We start from the raw sequence: 20,014 nt of genomic DNA, 5'->3' as shown, positions 1-20,014 counted from the left end.
ATACTCCCTGTATTTCCATTATCTTCCGTTCAATTGCTGCCTTATATGCTCTGAGAACATTAAGCAGCCTGCTCGCCTTTGTCTTCTCAGAGTTACAAACTGTGCTGTCAGGAAGACTCTCAGAGGGATGAAGAGGTTCCACTTTCGCTCTCCATTTTTCAGTCTTCAATATAGGAGTAGAGTCGAGCAATGCATTGACTTCATGGATGGGACTATCAATGTCAAAATCCATGCCCGATTGTGCTAAGCAGGTCTCTAGAGGATCTTCAAAAGATGTACGGAAGGAGTCCTGCACAAGGCTCTCGATCATGTCCACTTCAAATATGTCATCCAAATCTGAGGATTGTTGTCCTGCATTAAAAACATTGAGTTTAATATTCATGTTACCAAAGGACAATTTCATAACTCCATTCCTGCAATTGATAATAGCATTAGATGTGGCCAAAAATGGACGACCCAAAATGACTGGGATCTGACTATGAAGATTCTGGACAGGCTGAGTATCTATAACTATGAAATCCACTGGAAAATAAAATTTATCAACCTGGATTAACACATCTTCAATAATACCCCGGGGCACCTTGACAGATCTATCGGCTAGTTGTAATGTTACCTTAGTCGGTTTCAACTCACCAAGTCCTAGCTGCTCATAAACCGAATATGGTAACAAATTGACACTCGCCCCTAAATCAAGTAATGCCTTCCCGATCTTATGATCTCCTATGCCGCAAGAAATGGTGGGAGCTCCTGGATCCCTAAATTTAGGAGGGGTGTTATGTTGAATCATGGAGCTGAGCTGCTCTGCAAGGAAGACTTTCTTATGAACATTCTGATTACGCTTTTGAGTGCATAAATCTTTAAGAAACTTAGCGTAAGCGGGGACTTGCTTGATAGCGTCAAGCAACGGGATGTTGACTTGCACTTTTTGAAACACATCCAAGATTTCATCAAAGTTATTTCTTTTCTTTATTGGTGCCAGACGTTGAGGAAAGGGTGCTTTGGGCACATAAGGTGGCACATTAGTGGCTCTTGGAGAGTCAGAGAGCTTTTGGACTTTGGATGCATTGGTATGACTCTCTGCTTTATCTTGATCTTCTGTTTTAGAATTTGATTCATCCCCAGGCATCTCTATTCTCAATCTGCTTGCCTGACCTAAGGGTAGTGATCGATTTGGCCTGTTCATGATATTGCCCTTGGTTGGAATTAGAGCCAATCTCATACTGTCCCTTTGGATTAGCCTCGGGTTGGCTAGGGAACTTGCCCTTCTCTCTCTCACTCAATGTGGCAGCTAGTTGACCCATTTGTACTTCCAACTTGGCAATGGATTGTGCATTTGCATGTAAGCTTTGCTGGTTGGCCAGTAAGGTTTGTTGGGTGTCTTTTTGGAATTGGAGAGAACTCCGCATGAAAAGATGGAGTGTATCCTCAAGAGATGGTTTCCTTGATTGTGTAGGCAGTTGTTGATATTGTGGAAACCGTTGAGGTTGTTGACTGCCAACTTGGAGGTGCGGTTGCATGGGAGGATTTCCAGATGGTCCTCCTTGTTGTGGTCCTTTTGCCCAAGAGAAATTTGGATGTCTAGCCCACCCTGGGTTGTATGTGTTCGAGTAAGGATCATTCCCAGATTTTTGAAAAGTGTTCATAGCATGAACTTGTTCAGAGAGAAGTTCTGAATGCTGCACCAGATGGACAAGACTGCATAGGATGGGCAGGACTAGAACATGTGGCATATGCCTCGACTTGAGCTGTTTGTGGTGGTCCATTATTCAATACCAGAGCATCAACTTTCTTTGTCAGGTTATCAAGCTTGGCACTTAGCTCTGGTATGACTCCTATCTCATATATACCACCTCTCTTTTGTTGTTGGGGACTTCTATCACCTCTATTTGAATAATCCCATTGCTGTTGGGAATTTTCGCACAAAGTTTCAAAGAAGTTCCACGCTTCGACATCACTTTTGGTCATGAATGACCCTCCACTCGGGGCATCAACCATGCGACGGATCAGAGGTGTCAGACCCACATAGAAGTATTGAACTTGTTGCCACTTCTCAAAACCATGGTGAGGACATTTAAGAAGCAAGTCCTTCCATCTTTCCCAACATTCATGAAAGTGCTCGCCCTCTTTTTGTGTGAAGTTAGTGATTTCTCTACGGAGGGCATTGGTTTTGTGAACGGGGAAGAACTTGTTTAAGAACTTCTTAGGACAGTTGGTCCCATGTAGTGATAGATCCAACTTCTAGAGAATTCAACCATGCTTTCGCCTTATCCTTCAAAGAAAAAGGAAACAGCGTAGGCGGATCGAATCGTCTGAGAAGTTTTGGAACTTAAAGGTGGAGCAAATGTTTAAGAATTCTTTCACATGATGATATGGGTCCTCTTTGTCCAATCCATAAAAGGATGGCAACAATTGTATGACTCCAGGTTTAAGTTCAAAGTGTGCTGCCGTAGTGGTTGGCAACACTATGCATGAAGGCGCATTAAATTGGACAGGAGCTGAATAATCTTTGAGAGCTTTAACTTCAGTCTCATTCGCCATTTCAACAAAATTATTTCTCAATCTTTCACGAATTGTTCTTTCAATCTCAGGATCAAACGGTGCTAGTTCTAAATCCAGAGATCTACGTCCTAGCATAAACTGTGAGATTCTAAAACAAGTTAAAATTATGTAAATGAGAATGGGAAGAAAGAACCCAGAAAAGGAGATGATTGATGTCTGAAGAAGAGCTCCTCCTTTTGAAGACAATGTTATTTATCAGCTTCCTTCCTTAATTCCTATAAACAAAAAGAAAACAAAAATAAATTAAATTTACTAAAACAATGCTAGAAAAAATCCTAAGCAACGGTTAATTTCTAAAAAAAAAAAAAATAAATAAAAAAATAGAAAATTTGGAAAGAGATTACCAAATTAGTAGTTTATGTCAGGTCCCTACAAAACAGGAAATAGGTTAGTTTCAAAAAAAATTTAACCTAGAGTTAGTAAAAAAAAAACCTAAGACTATGAATTATGATAAGAGAGAATCCTAAATCCAATTGGAACAAAACAGTCCCCGGCAACGGCGCCAAAAACTTGATGTTTTATTTAAACCAACATGATTTAAATGATTTTTAAACTCGCAAGTATACGAATCAGATGTAGATACGGTACGTATTACGAGATCGTTCCCACGAGGACTGGTCGTCACAATTCAAATCTATGATTCTCCTTAACTAATCCAACAAATAATGGAATGAATTACTAAGCACAATTTTATGAAAAACAATTAATTAAGAACAGGGAAGAAAATTCAATCAGAGAGAGAGCACTAGGACTTTCGAATCCACCCCTAATTATCCTAACCCTTGTTTTGTTTGTTGATTCACCTTGATCTAGATTGATACCACTTAAATAGAGAAAGCACAATCTGTGTCCTTAATCGGGCATACAGACTGTCTAATTCCTTTAAGCAATGCCATGAATGACATATCCCATATCCTTGGTCGTGGCATAAGGGATGTACAATTCATTAAAGCATCCTGTTTCTTCCTCTATAGGAAACCTGTTCCTGATCAGACACAAGCACCTATAATAAGCATCCAAACAACATCCATATATATACTTTGGTCAAGTTCATAGATGGAGAAGTATAGAATTTAAACCCATAAAGCCCACTTAGAGAAAGAAACAAATTAATTAGAATTCAAAGTGAATCAACCAACACAAGAGCTGATCAAATTAAGGGCTTCATCTCAGCCCTAGCTGAGAGATTAGTGACCCATAAAATTCATAAAAAATATTAAATAAGATTCATAAAAAAAAGCATCAAACCAAACAATCTCTCTCTCTCTTCTTTCTTCTCTTTCTTCTCTTTCTTCTCTTCCTTGCTTCAGATCTGGAATCCCCTGGTTCTGAATGCCTTTCCCACGTCCAAAACTCCCCCTTTATAGCTGCTGGATGGTTGGAATCGGTGGCGGAGTCGTAGAAGGACTCGAAGTGTAATTTTTCGCAGCCGTGATCGGTGGGCCCCACAGAGGTGTTTTCTGGAAAATCCACCCCATCCATTGGATTCAGAACGAAATTTCAGTCAAGAATGGGTGGTTTTGAAGGTTCATTATCGCGGCCCAGAGAAGAAAATACAAAAAAAATCAGTTTTGAACGTCGCCAGGTAGCCCTTTTGTGGCCTCTGTACCGCACATGTGTGTCCCCATGGGAGTGGAATATCAGCATAGTTTTGAAGATCTCGAAGCCCTCTACACGATGGACGGCTCGGATCGGCCGTACGGGTGACGTACGGGGCCCACAATCCTTCGCAAAAACGGCCAGCGGAAGACGCTACGCGGACGCCAAACCGACGCTGCGATGATGGTGGGGCCCATTCCTGGACTTTTCACAGGAATCCACGTCGTCCATTGGTTTCAGCTCAAAAAATCAGTAGGAATTGACTGGTTTTGGGGTGAATTTGGTGCAGCCCACGGAGTTTTGAACTCACCGTCCGTTTTGCATTTTTTCAGCGATCAACGTCCGTACACATGCATGGAACCAAACGGACATCTAGGCGATGGTTATAACTGCCCCAGGAAGCGGATGGACGGTTTGGATTGTCCATTTGGACACTAGGTGGGCCCCACAACCGATGACAGCGGTCGGTTCCGCGGACGCTGGAAACGGAAACTTCCGTTTTCCAAAGACGAAGTCGGGTCAGCGCTGCTGACCGACGCTCATCCGTTTGGTGCACAGCCGATGCACCTGTGCACTGTGTACACATCTCTTACACAGGGCTCACCGTGATGTTTACGAGAAATCCAATCCGTCCATCCTATTTGTCATCTATTTTCAACCATCAGCTCCAAGTTTGAGGCAGTTCCAAATATCAGGTGGGCCCCAAGGTGAAGATTAATGGGCTGATCTGTCCGTTGGACCACTTCCCGCGATCTTCAATGGCTGAAATTTAATATGTACGGTTAATTTACGGCCCTCATCTCATGTATGAAGTTTCGAACTGATCGGATAGTGGGAACCATGTGATCTTGCATTCTGGACCCTTTTCGGGCCCCTTTGGCTTGCTTTCCTCAGATCCCAGACGTGTAAAATCTTCATTATTGGTTCTCTGGAGTCCACCCCGTGCTCTGGAGACTTTGGATCATGAAATCCATGCCTTTAACACCAATTTTCAATTAACGCTCCTGACTTTATCCTGTAATAAAAATACAATTAAAATACTCCATTAAGCATTATCATATACATAAAATCTGGTAATTACTGGGGTCTGATATGCAATATTTGACCTTGATCAACTTCACTTGCACAGTTTTCCTAAATAACCCAGAGTTTCAGAATATGCTTTTGCAGGACGATTTCAGGATTCCTTTTCTTCACTTCAAATATTTGATTCTCTTCATTCCTCACTTGATTTTCTTAGATTTTTACCATGTGAATTCTTCAATCTTGGTCTCCTAAGATCCATCCATTGCCTTAGTGATTCTTAAGCATCAAATCCATGCTTTTAGCACCCTTTTCAATCCAAGCTCTTAAATTCACCTTGCAACATAAACATGAGTAAAATAGAATATTAAGCTGATTCATGTTCATAAAACCAAGATATAAATAGGAGAAATTATGCAATATTTGAGTCTCAATACATATTCATCTCCGAGTCATCTGAGCTTAGAGAGAGTGTTCAAAATCTCTTGAGGAGGCCGTTCCTTCTCAGGTAAATTGTCGACATCCTTAAGGAAGGGGAATGGATCACCTGCGAAGGAGGGACGCGAGAAAGACTCTATGCCTTCCTCAAGAATTTCTTCCATAATCTTTAAGGATAGAGCAAATAGGTCCATTGATGTTAAAGTCTCTCTAACAGGAATGTTGGTTAAAATTGGTCTACTTAAAGCCCAAATATCGCTTTTATAGATTAAAGTTCACCATTTAATGTGCATAAGGAGCAGAACGGAGCGACGGTTGGTTACTCAATACTGAAGGGGTTATTCCCAGGATCACGGGGATATGACGGGATAAGTGGAGCTTATTCAGGAAGTATGACTTAGGTATGGTGCATGTTACAGAATGATTAAATGTTGTATCCACTCTCTGAAGGATAATGCCTAATTTAAATGCAAACATGTCCTCGACCGGTCAAATTATATTCATCATTGAAATTGTTCATCACTTTGCTGGTCATCGACCGCACGGTTACATAAAGTAAAGATAAAATTAAGGGCCGTTAATTATGAAATGGACAAGGTGGATTCATTATAAGTTGCAGGGATAGAGAAGAGCAGGATAAGGAAGAGAACGGAGGGGACATGTTGTCGATGAAGAATATGGTCAAGATCAGATTCTGACTAGGCTCGCCTGAGTTCTTCGAATCTCCTCTCAGCCACAGCTTTCGCCTCTCTAGCTGCATGTTGTCTTCTCACCCATGAGGAATACTAACCCATGAGTGTGGCAGAAGAACGTTCGACATGAGCGAGACATTGCCCAAGAGTCACGTGCCCCTGCTCGACTATTCTCTTCTCAATCTCATTGGAGATTGAGCAGTCCCGATAAAATGTTATCTGGGATCTAAGTAAAGTTGACGGATCCAAGCCAAGCTAGTGGCCAAGGTGTTAAGGGAAAGCCTCATCGACCACAACATCTCATTATTAAAGTCACACTCGTAGGTCCAACACATTATGTTCTACCAAGCCATCTCCTAATGAACCAGTAGAGTCCTGCATTCAGTGGTGAGGGATGACAGGTGCGAGAGAAAAGTATTAGAGCGGTCGAGTTCTTGATCTGCTGCTACATATTCTTGTCCAAGTGGTCGGAGTTCTGAGAGAACCTCTAGGACCATTCGAGTAGACTGACAATCTATAGAAAGGTTAATGACACCTTGGATGAGAAGGGAAGGATCAGGCAAGAAAGAGTTTGAGAATGAGTCTAACCCAATGATGTTGGTCACCTGAGAAAGGAGATCCATTATAGATGGAGGCTAAGATGGTGAAGCTTTTTGGGCCAAGTGGGTTTGTGAGAACTTAGAACCCAAGTTCCCTTTTTATAGACAAGGTGCAATAAGGTAGCAATTAATACACATAGGGAAATGACGATGTTTGGGTTTCTTGAGATAAATCCAGTCGTTCCCGGGGTCGTCGGGATACAATGAAATTAATGGAAAATTTTTCAGGAGGTGATATATCACCATAGTGAAGACACAACAATCATGGCAAAAAATGGCTAGGTATTGGGTACCTGTATTGCTACATAGTGGCTAGGTGGATTGTGAAATGACCACTCTGTCCATGCATTACGGCCGAGACAAAGGATGTGTGACATTTGGATATTTAATTGAAAAGTAGAATTGATTCATTATCATGTTGATCATCGACCGCATGATTACAAGAAAGAGAGAAAGCAAAACGCTAAAGATGAATAAACATGTCAGATCTTCAGACTTTCAAATTCTGCTAAGAGAGCCTGAATCTCTGCTTCATTTTTCTCCTTGCCAGGACTCCAACAGTTCTCTTCCTCTATGAAGTGTGGTAAGAAGTGAAGCAGTTGATCGACACGAGCAACAATTGAGTGAACTTCACTCTCGACCACTTTTTTAGCAGCATGACTCGCCATCGACCGAGTTCGAAATAGGTGAATTTGTTCATCTATGAATTCTAGATCTACTAGAACCATCATCTCTTTCTCATAAAAGGCACTACCTCATTCCCATAATTTGTCCATTAGGCCAGAGCGATTAGATTGCAATATTCTGAGCATTGATCAATTGAACTGATGTGCTTGAACACAACATAACTTGTCGTACCTGGCTTGTTCATATTTACTACTTAAATCGGCCGAGTCCTTCACAGCCGCATCTTGCTATTCCAGGTAACAAGTATTCACCCCCCATGAAGATAGTACGATCTTTCGTAATGGTCTCCAATAATAGCTAATCTTTTCAGCTTTATGAGTAGTCTTTTGAGTTTATCATTCAACTTGGTCGAAGGATGAAGGTCGAGCGAACAGAAAACATCAGTAACAAATCTCCTAACATTGGATGGTAAAAAGGAGAAAGAAAAATCCTTCATCCCATCATCGAAGATCTCTTTAAAGAAGGATTCAGCGCCCAGCAATGAGAGAAGGTAACTCAATAGCCATTGGGAAAGATTGAATACAAAAGGATAATGGTGAAGTCAGGAGTTCAATTCTATTTAAGTAGACGGCTTTAAAAGCCCACTATCTGTAAAAGGCGTGGTTAGAGGGAGTTGCATGTCTCAGTTTGTTTGAGACGTGGGTAGTTAAGGCATGACATTTGGAAGCAGCCCACGTTCAACTAAAATTCAGGAAATGGCCTAGGGGGGTAATTGTAAACGGTTACTCAAAGAAACAAAAGTCTCAAAAGAGGCTTAATGGCCATTCATTTACATAAAAAATTATTACAAATCAGAAGAGAAAAAATTCTGTAAGAATGTCTTGACCATCTCCATTTGTCTTCTAGCGGTCCACAACAATGCTTCCCCTTTTGTTGTTGATTAAGACAATCGGTTGACATCTTCTACTTGAGAACCTGCTGTAGCAACCAGCTGAGAAATTTCATCCGTGGTATTGAGGTGTTCTATGCACTTGTCTATCAGATGTTGGCTCATTGTAATCAGCTCGGCCTCCAAGGCCACGATCCTGGCCTCTAAGTTCTCAATTTCTATCTCGGAAGCTTTTATTATAGCATCTTTGGCTGTAAGTTCTCGGGCAACCTCTTGTACACTATCTTTCTTAAGATCAGCCTCTCGTTTTTCAGCTTCGAGACGAGTGACAACTGCCTCAGCTTGACAATACATGTCAAGTATTCCTTGAAGCTCTAGGAGAGGTGGTATCCTAGTCGCTAAAGTTGGATATGACTGAGACAGCACGTACGCCAAATCAACCAATCAGCCGATCTTATCTATCAACTTAGCATTAAAGGATTCATATAACCCTTTTCGGAGGAGCTCGTGTAACTCGACTTGTAAGCTTTGAAGATTGCCATGGTGGAAGGGAGATTTTGCCGCAGTCATCTCTCCGACGAGGGCCCTCTCAAGCACAGAAAGAATGTCATCGACAGGAAAAAAAAGTAGCAGAAGCTGATGAATCATCTCCATGAATAGTTGTTGAAGAAGAAGGGAGAGGAGTTGCACCGACCACTTCCATTTCGGCTGGTGCTACAGGGATCTCGACCAAGATAACTTTAGCTGGTTGCCCAGCATTGACCAATTATTGTTCCGCAATTGTAGACAAGACTTGTTCAATTACTTCCATAGAAGTGTCGACGATTGTTTCCTCCAGATACAACTCTCTCAGTCTCGACCGATCCTTCAGGTATTGCTATCATGTCAGCTACTATAGACTTAGCCAAAGCCGAGATTTCCTCGACCGCTATAGGTGATGAAGGAAGTGATGGAACTATAGCCAATTTGAAAGGATGAGTGGGGGAGATCAGAATTCTCTGCCATGTGACTGGCGCAGGCGGGGAAGTAGTTTGTTGTGTATGCTCCGAGTCCGCAGCAATCGTACTAACCTCGGGTGGACTGTTAGAGGGAATATCCCCTGTACCGGTCATGGTCTCTAAATCCAGAGACATCACTTCTGTTGTTACTAGGATGGGATCCTTAAGGATCACATGAGTGATCACCGTCACGGTTGCTGTGTCCATAAATGTTGAGATTGTTGGAGGAATTTCAGCTAATGGGATCGTTGGTATGAGCTGCATGTCCTGTTTTTAAGCCACCACCATTTTGGGCAATTCCCGAATCATTGAAAGAAATCAAAACAAAAATAACAAGTGTGAGTAAGAACACCAATTCAAACAAAAGCATAAGTAAATGATCTCCACCTAAGTCAGATCGAATTGCTTGTCTAACCAGTAGACCCTTGACAGATTCGAGATTTCTTACTATAGTTGCCAACAGCTGAGTAGAATTAGGGAATGGTGGCGGCTGACGATGATAATGTTTGAGATATTTTTCAAATGGAAGGTCGGGATTATTCAATATTTCCTTATCTTGAGTCCATTTGTTCCAGCATTTATTGAAATGAGCTTCGTCATGCCATTTTATGCCTTCAGCCATTTCTTGGGAATAATCTGTCATACTAAGGTATGGCCAGTACTTTATTATAAAATATTTTTTGAATGCTATTATGGCCTCATCGAAGAAGTATCCAATGACTTTTTAGGTCTCAACAATGACTGATGTTGTATTGTCAGAGGAGGTTTGGAAGGAGCTGTGCGTTGAAAAGAAATAAAAGGTGGTTTTGGGGGATGACTGATACCTCCCAAATCAGAAACTTTCTTTAGAGCCATCCGTTATGGTTAAGCGGCCGTAAGAATATTGAGATGCTCCTGAGTGATTTACGAGACTTCTGGGTAGGGAGCTTCAGTCGTCGAAATGGGAGGAGCAACGGCTGACCTCGTCTTCACTCTTACTGTTCTCTTCGCAGTAGTGGCTGGGGGTGCAAAGGCACTTCTTTTCTTGCTCTCCACCAGACCTAACTGAGAGCAGAATTGGGACAAAAGCTCTGTGGTACTTTGACCACCCAAGAACTTAATATATTGGCGATCCCACCACGCTACGAAGTTGCTCATCGCCTCAGAAGACTCTGAACAGGTTGGAATTTGTAGAGAGACCGTTTCTTTACAATAAGATTTGCCAAGAGAATTATAAATCTCTTCATCAGTCACTATCACTAGATCATAAGGATGTTGGTTGTATGTTGTGTGAGTGAGAGGACAAGGGATTTACTACACCAGGCCTAATTGACGAGCAAACAGAGAAGGGTGATATTGTTCGATCCCTGCCTTTGCATTCTTTCCTTTCTCGATCGTGCCGCCAAAAGCCAAATCGTGGCCGATGATGTAGCAGGTCCAAGCTTGATGTAGTTGACTAGCTGGGTGCTCATCTTCAGGATCAAATTATCCTGTAAGCCATTCAGGTCCGTAAGCCTTTTTCTCCACAAAGGCTATAAAGGAATGATTGTTATCGGATTTGTTGAGAGAGAAGAACCCTAAGAGGTATTCGCTGACCGTATTGTTCTCTAGGGGAGTGTAGAGAATTTAGTCACCATAGGAGGAAAATGATTGGTCGACGTGATCCTGAATGAAGAGATGAGGTTGAAAGTACACTACAAACCACATTTGTATAAGCCATATAGGCCCTCTTGCTGAGTATAATCCTTTGACATTGACTTCATAGAGACCTCTGTACAGATGGTGGAGAACGAACAGTGCTAATGCTACTTAATGTACTTGAACAAGGTACTCATTCAAAGCAACATATTCGGTCATAACTTGTTGGGCATCAACGCACAATAAGTGATGATAGATCTAGAAGAGAACGAAGGGGAGGTGTTCGATTTCTTCAACCGGTTCTTGAATCTGCGGTAGACATTCATGAAATTTGTGTATCCTTTGGCGGTCTTGTTAGGGAAGTTCTTGCGTTGCCCTGTTTTGACCTTTGCATGATACACCATCCCAAAGGGTAAAAGTTCAATCAGATGGCAGATGTCATTAATGATGATGCTCATTGGACCACAACCAAACATGAAAGTGTTGGTGTAAGTGCTCTAAAACAATGATAGAGCAAGAAGGAGAGATGTGTTAGGTAAGTATTCCGAAAGTGATAGTTTGATGCACTCGTATATACAAAGGTCTCTTTATAGATCTTTATGTTAGGTCGATACTCTGTTAAACCAATCTTCCCACCCTGGAAGTGGTTTCGGCCACAATCTTGGTGTTTTTAATGCGTTGGCCACATCAGGAACGGTTCTGGACCTAATGAGTATGTTATTTCTCGGACATATTGGAAATAATGGATTCAAGGGTTGCAGTGCTTCGACTGAGATTTCTAGAGAAAATGAAGGGCCAAGGCAGAAGGTGTCTTCATGTGTAGGGGATTTGAAGATTATCCCCTCGGTACACTTTTCGGTGAACAAATCCATTATCGTCATTATGTCTTTTTTATCAAAGGAAGGTTCAAACGATGGAGAAGCCATTTTTAAGAGATGAGAGTAGCAGAGATTTCGAGAGAGATGAGTTGCAAAGAGATAATGATTCTGAAAACATAATGAATTCGAATACGAGATTGCATATATACAGGCAAATGGGAAGCAACATTTATTGTGAAAGTAGAGAATGATTTAATGATAATAATGTGAAGAAAAGAGGAGAATATTGAGAGAAGGAGAAGGATGTGAGTTTGGGAGAGATGTTGTGTTAGGCTAACTTGCCCTAACACATAATGTTTTATTATAATAAAGCATATAGGATACCGCAGGAGAAGAGGAAAGTGTGCACATGCACTTACACTAAAAGGGACTAAAAGGGCCACTAACCATGGGCCACTAACCACGTACACAATAAACTAGCATTCTCTATACTCCCCCTCAAGTTGGAGCATAGATGTTGATCATGCCCAACTTGGTACGAACACGATGAAGAGCATCTCAACTCAAGGACTTTGTAAGAACATTAGTAAATTGATCCCCAGATCGAACAGAAGGAGTGATGATTTCCTTAAAAGCTACTTTCTCTCGAATAAAGTAACAGTCAACCTCAATATGCTTGGTTTGGTCATGGAAAACTAAGTTATGAGCAGTATGGATGGCCGCTTGGTTGTCACAGTGAAGAGGAACAAAATTCGAAGGAGGATAGCCAGGTTCTTTAAGAAGGTTGCGAAGCCACATGAGTTCACACATCGCATGAGCCATAACACGATATTTTACTTCACCCAAGGACTGGGGAACAACTGGCTGCTTTTTGCTTTTCCATCTTATAAGATTGCCACCTAGGAAGGTACAAAAGCTGGATGTAGAGCGGCGATCAAAAGTCCTACCTGCACAATTAGCATCGGAATAACTAGAAAGATAAAGATGACCATGCATCTGAAAGCGGAAACTAAGACCCGGGGCTGATTTTAGATACTGAAGTATGTGGTAGATGATGTGAGATGGGAAGTACGGGGAGCTTGCATGAATTGGCTAACAACACCCACCACAAATGAGAGATCTGGGCGAGTAATAGTTAGGTAAATAAGACGGCCTACAAGTCGTCGATACATCCTGGGATCAGTAAGGAGAGCACCATCATCTGGTCGAAGTTTCTGTGAAGTATTCATGGGAGTGGTAGCAGGCTTGCACCCTAACATGTCGGTCTCCATGAGAAGATCGAGTGCATATTTTCGTTGTGACAAGACCAATCTAGATGATGAGTTACCAACTTCAATTTCGAGGAAGTAGCAAAGAGGACCAAGATCCTTGATCTTAAACTTGGTCTTCAAAAATCTTTGACCTCCCTCATTCCAGCAGAATCACTACCAGACAAAACAATATCATCCACATAAACAATGAGAACCCTGATGTCCATCGATCAACGATGATTCAAGAGACCCTATGCTAAGAGATGAGGGTCATTTGTCAGCCATAAGAGAGTCCAAGAGAGATAAACCTATGCCAAGAGAGGCCCTAGCCAAGAAGGATTGGTTCAAACAACTTTATCTCACTCAATCCTTCAAGATAGTAAGAGATAAATCTCAAACAAATATCAATCATCCAAAATACCATGAAACTCAGTCAAAAAAGGCCCAACCAAGTGAAAAACGACCCAGTCGCATGTCCGTTTGAGGTTAAAAACCTCTCAAACATTGATCTTAAGTAAAAAATCCTTCATGGGTGGCTTGGGAGGAAGATTTCGGTCTATCTTGAGCAAAGAAACCAAAGAAAAGCTTACCAATTTGAGGTACATCGAAGAAAAATGGAAGATGGGCCCGATTTTTGAATTTTCCTATTTCTCCCAAAATACCATGAAAGGATGTCCAAAAAATTCTAAAAAAATCATAACAAATCTTCTAAAATCAAAATCTATCAAACCCCTAAACTTTTAACTCAAACGGAGTCCATATGTCCGTACAACGCTGACGTCAGCTGTATGACTGCTAACGTTAGCAAGGTGATGTGTCCCCTCTCAATTTGTTGGATGCCGAATGCCTGGATCTCTGCTCTAATACCAAGTAGAGAATGATTTGATAATAATAATGTGAAGAAAAGATGAGAATATTGATAGAGAAGAAGAAGGAGGAGAGTTTTGGAGAGATGTTGTGTTAGGCTAGATTGCTCTAACACATAATGTTTTATTATAATAAAGCATATAGTATACCGCAGGAGAAGAGGGAAGTGTGCACATGCACTTACACTAAAAGGGACTAAAAGGGCCACTAACCACATACACAATACACTAGCATTCTCTATAGTGAAATCATGCCTATTTCGGCAGAATGGCTCTTTGAGACATGTGTTGGCTCAAGACTCATTCGACGCCTCAAATCGACACGGTCGGGATGACAATGTGGGCATTTATGATAGCATTATTAAAACCTCAAACGTCACTGTCACTTTTTTTTGAAAGGACAGCGACGAGGGGGGCAATGTTTGTACCTTATCCGGTCGATGTCTATTTTTGACTAACCAAGGTAAAGTATGTGTACAGAGCGCATATTGCAGTAAGAAGATTTCCTGTAAATATGTATGGTTGCATCTCAAGGAAGGGATTACAATGTATCAATTATATTAAAGTGGTTAATGCATTGTAACGCCCTGAAAATTGAGGGTCGAGCAGGAGTCCAACTCCCGAGTTCTAATACATCACTTATGCAATATAGAAAATGATGATTAAATGTTGTCTATATTAGTGCCTTAAACATGAGTGGGATTATACTAAACAACATATCATACTTCAGAGACAGTTAAATTACGCAAGCGGAAGACTATGATAATTATATAAAATGTATAAACTGTTGTAAGTTTCCAAAGTGTGAACATGTTACCAGGTTAAATATATACATGTATACTCCTAAAATGGACAAAATGAATATAGATGGGTGCTCCAAAATGTAAAATGACAAGTGTAATGGCATCTAGATAGCATCCCTACAACCCCGTCGATCAAAACACTGTTTACATAGACCCGCCCGATAGCTGCATATAGGAGAACTTCTCGTCATCGTAAAAGTCCGGCTCTACCTCAAAAGCATCGCCATCATTTGCATCTACAATAGGGTCTATTTGGTGTTTAAAACACCATCCCAAAATGTGAGAGTGAGGGATCAACTCAGTGGAGCTATGAAGCAAAGGTTAATATGTTATCAATTCAGTCAAGCAGTAATGATAAAGCAGTACAACACTCATGTTCTAAACATTCTTGTTAATGCAAGGATGATATGCAATAATGATGTATGCCCTCGCCTGCACTCCCTCTTGCGACAACATCTTAGATCGCGGCATGCACTCCTTCCTCTGTGCTCAACTCTAACGCCAAAGGCACATGTAAATGTGGTGCATGTACATGATTAGCCAAGTTCTTAATTAGACTTATTCATACAGCAGGTTTAGGAAGCTAAGGCACCTCCCTTTAAATCATATACTCAAACATTGATCCATTTAGGGTCGTCAATCCTAGTAGTCACATACGATAGGCAGTTTTCAGGTCGCTACGGAGCGACTTGTCACCTCAGTGCAGGCCTGGTTTATACTCGGGGTCACTACGGAAAAGCTCGTCACCTTAACGTAGTCCTAGTATATACTCGTGGTCACTACGGGCTCGTCACCTGATCATAGGCAGATAACTCGAATACAGTGTCCCATACACCACCATATTCGGCTCATGAGTTTGGGTTGCTCATTGGTCACTACGGGGAGGCCCGTCACCCCAGCGTAAGCCGACAGCTTGACCACGGTGTCCCATACACCACCATGTCCGACTCATGAGTCTTATCAGATCGAGGTACCAAGATTAAATGGAATCTTTACTAGTAAGTTGGTACCTTAGATTCAAGTAGTAGCGTCCATACATGGTGAACATAGATTAGGCCAATTGGGTTGCTTGATAAGCTCGACTAGTGCGAGCATACGTCGAACTGATCGACATGGAGCGCGTAAGCACTCCGCGTGGCCTAACCACTATTGACTAGTAGCGTACGACTCGGATTCCTTGAACCTATCTGGTGTGGTGAAACGACCTAGGCCACTAACTCAGAAATCATTACCGATTACTTGGACTACATCGTAGCCCCAAACACATCCCAAGCAATTGTATATGCATGTAGTAGCCAAAGACAGCATGTGACAACTAAAATCAAACATAGATCTTACTTAAGCAATTCGACACAACATATACTACACATGTTAACGTACGTAGGCATTTCATCCTTAACTCACATAGTAGTAAGATAGATTATATAAAGAATACTATAACCATAGTTAAAGGAATTGAGAATCCTATCTCAACACCCTAATTACATTCGTTTCAATAAGCATTTTCACATTCAGGCATTTTATTAAACACTTAGGCTACACATATCATATACATGTAATAAAGTAGTTATAACGGGTATTATAATCCCTTTTCAAATGGTTCACCATACATACAACAATCAAGTATTCTCAGTCAATGAACATGGTAAGCATAAATCATAATTTCATACTCATTCAATCATTTAAACAAACACGTGGAATGCATTAAAATCAACATAATCTACACACATATATATAGTATATGGAAAATGTCGTATCTACGCACATGTGACAGCAATCAAGTCAGTCATAAATCATTATTGACATTAAAAGCCTTGAAAACCATAACCTAAACATTTATAGTCTGCACCTTTCGCCAGTGGACTCGTAATGAACTCAATTTAAACCCTAAGTCTTTGTCTACAGTACGACAGCAACCTATAGCATGAAATAGGTTAGCTATTTCACCCTTTACTCTATTTGAATATCTAAAATAGATTAAGGATAGGATTTGTTACCTAAGAACGGAGTTAGAATCATAGGGATAGCGATACAGACTGACTAATTCGGCATGTGGAGTGATGGGGTTAAATCCTAGGAACTTCCCCACTTTCTCTCTCACTTTCTCTCTCTTTCCTTCTCTCTTTGCTCTCTTCTCTCTCCTAGGGTTTTGTAAATTCGTATGGAATGGGAGAGAGAGGGTTTAAGGCCTTTATATAGGCCTAGAACTGATGGGAATGGCCCCAGGGCCATGGTATGCTTAGGTTATAGCTAAAAGTTGGTTGTTTCGATCCAACGGAGCACATCTGGAGGCCCCTTTTCTGCATATGGTCCCGAGAAAGTCCCCTGCCATTGGATTTTAGTTAAGTTAAGTTTTTCGGTCCGATTGGATCTACAGATCGACTGCGGAGGGTCAGTTTCAGTTCAACAGTCATCGACATTCGATCAGGGTCACAAGTACACTGACATATGTTGGAAAATTTTTCTGATCCGAGGGTGTAATTGGGTCAGAATCTGATGATCTGAATCCCTAGATTCGGCCTGCAAGTGAACAACTCAATTCATTTTAGTTTCAGTTCATTTTCTAAAGATATTCGCGTTTCTCACACACTTCGCTCCGGGCTCATGTTATGTGTTTCCGGATACCTTTAGAACTTGATTTCCAAGATAGTTGTCAAGTCCAGCAAGGCGGTCATAACTATATAGATTTAGAAAAATTGAACTTTCGACGCGCGGTTCAGGTCCGATACGAAGTTTTGATGCGCTCTCAAGGGCAACTGGGTTTTGAGATGGATCCTAAGTTTTTAAGCAATATAGCGTTAGCGATCCTACAGATTTTGGGTCATACAGATCGTATTTAAAGTGATTAGTGTTAATTTCACAGATAATCTAGTTTAACACCTAATTAATTTGCATATAGTTTCTAAAGGAATCTGGTCCTTAATGATTTCTGCCTGAGGTGGTACTCGGGTCTTTGTACGAATTTTTTCGAGACATTACATGCATATACAACTGAGTCCAAGTGACTAAGCAACAGATGGTTAACGGTCGAAATATGTACAATTGTCGGCTAATTGGTTACCAAAAATTCAAATGAAACAGATCATGGGAAACATCCAGAAACAGAGCAATGGAGAAACAATTATGATAATTGTTGGAGCATGGGAAGGATCCAGAATGCCTAGATTATAGCTATAAATAGAAGATCAAAGCGAGCATGAAAATTCGTCTCACATCATCAAAGCGAGCATGAAAAGTCGTCTCACACCAACCAAACCAATCGAAACCAAAATTTATCTTTCAATTGTCTTTTAAATTATCTCGTCAGATTTACATTCCATAGTGTAACTATCTACTTTCCTTATCAAGTAAATTACTTTTCCAAGTATAATCATTTATTTTCTGCACTTGTCATTTACATTCCTTAGTGTAATTCGTAGTGTTAATGCAGTAGTTGATAATTATAGCTGTAATTGAAACTTCATCCCATCACTAGCAAAGCATCCTTCAGAAGCTAATAGCGACCGACTGTAAGGAATTCTCTCTTATTCCATTTAATTTATATTGGAAAGTCCTTTCGTACAGAAGGCAATGGACTAACCCATCATCAGAGGACGAACCCCATCATTTGATTATCATTTGATTGATTTACACATTAAGCGAGTGGCTGAAAAGGCGACCGATCTCCTCAAATCTTGGTCATACTCCATGTCTGCCTACTTCGGTGCTCGGGGTCATTGTTGTTCCATTTGAATTAGAACCACAATACCAATTCTGGCATACCTGCACACCACTCATGCCGGAAGGGGTCGCAGGAGTAACGAACATATGTCAAGCACATGTAAAACATTATTTAGTGCAATGGTCTTTCTACGAGTGAGCCTTAAGATCATTTTTCCTTTTTCGACTACTGAGATGGTTCGATTGTTTCCCATGAACACTTGTTCATCTCCTACAACTTAGTAGGAGGCAAACATGCTTCGATCCTTACAGATGTGATGCATAACCCTAGTGTCTAGTACCCAATGCATTGTGTTGACAATGTTCACTTCATATACTTTCACAACTATTTCATCATGTCCATTTTGTTCAGTTAGATTGGCCTGAGCTTGAGAATGATTCTTCTTATGCGTGCACTCTCCAATATAATACCCGAGTTTGCCATAATAAAAATATTTTCTTTTCTTCTTTTACGGGTTTTGCTTTCTTATTTTTGAGCCTATATTGTTCAACACCATGGCCTAGTTTTTCACGGTGAAAATATGTTCCTTTTAAGTATCGGTATTGATCAATAAGATGACATGCATTTCCATAGTGAGAACATGATCATTTGATCATTTTATTCTCCCGATTTGTTTCAATCAAGTTAGTATTTGAAGCAGTGCTATTAGCATTTTACTTTTGATCCCTTATACGATTGGCTTCCTTTATTCAGATATGTACGATAATGTTTTAGATGGAAATTTAATTTTTTCTTGTATTTCATCTTATTTTTGTATTTCTTCCAAGAGGGAGGGAGTTTTTCGATTAAAGCACATTCAAAAAAGACATCATCCATTTTTAATCATTCAGATGTAAGCCCATGCACTAAACTTTGATATTCAAGTATCTAACCAGATACAAGTTTATTATCTAACATAAAAAAATTCATAAATGAATAAATATCGTGCTTTTTTGGCACCAGTTTCTTCTAACACATATTTCTTAGCCAATGTCATTTGACTCTTTGATATGTAGTGTATACATCATATAGTTCATTAGAAAGGGAATTCATACTATAATTTTTTTAGTTATGGTCAGCTTTTTACAACATTTTCTTTATCGGTTTCATATTGGAAAGTATTAGATAGCACATACAATACTTTTGATGTATCTAAAGCAAATATAACTTTCTGTTTCTACTTTTCATAGAGTTGATTTTGTTAGATACTTGCATTGCATAGAGTTGCTTTTGTTGTCTCTTGTATTCAATGCTTCCTTAGACATTCATCTTGTCTAAGTGGTATACATGAATGCCATGGGTCATCTTTTGGACCATCTAATCTAGCCGTGTTAGGTTGGATGTAAATGTGGTCCATCTACTGTGGGCCCCACATCCCATATAAACAAATTTGGGATACTCAACATAACAGGAATATTTGGTACGTGCTCCACATGTGCCATTAGGTGAGGTTTGAATGATTATATCATGTAAGATCTTGCTACACACGTGCCATCACATGTAGACACAATTGGTTAGCTCATCAAGTGGGCTACG

At 40.5% G+C, this 20,014-nt stretch overlaps 1 non-coding gene across 1 annotated transcript; it reads left to right on the top strand.

Annotated features, from left to right (window-relative positions):
- Nucleotides 1-2,053: 2,053 nt before the first annotated feature.
- Nucleotides 2,054-2,160, top strand: LOC131228273 (small nucleolar RNA R71). The gene has a single exon (XR_009162784.1). It is a non-coding gene; the product is annotated as a small nucleolar RNA R71 (small nucleolar RNA).
- The last annotated feature ends 17,854 nt before the right edge of the window (nt 2,161-20,014 follow it).

The sequence above is a fragment of the Magnolia sinica genome, chromosome 15 (assembly GCF_029962835.1).
Source record: "Magnolia sinica isolate HGM2019 chromosome 15, MsV1, whole genome shotgun sequence".
NCBI classification, from domain to species: domain Eukaryota; kingdom Viridiplantae; phylum Streptophyta; class Magnoliopsida; order Magnoliales; family Magnoliaceae; genus Magnolia; species Magnolia sinica.
The sequence above is the reverse complement of the archived record's forward strand: the minus strand, read 5'-3'. Positions and strand labels throughout refer to the sequence as shown.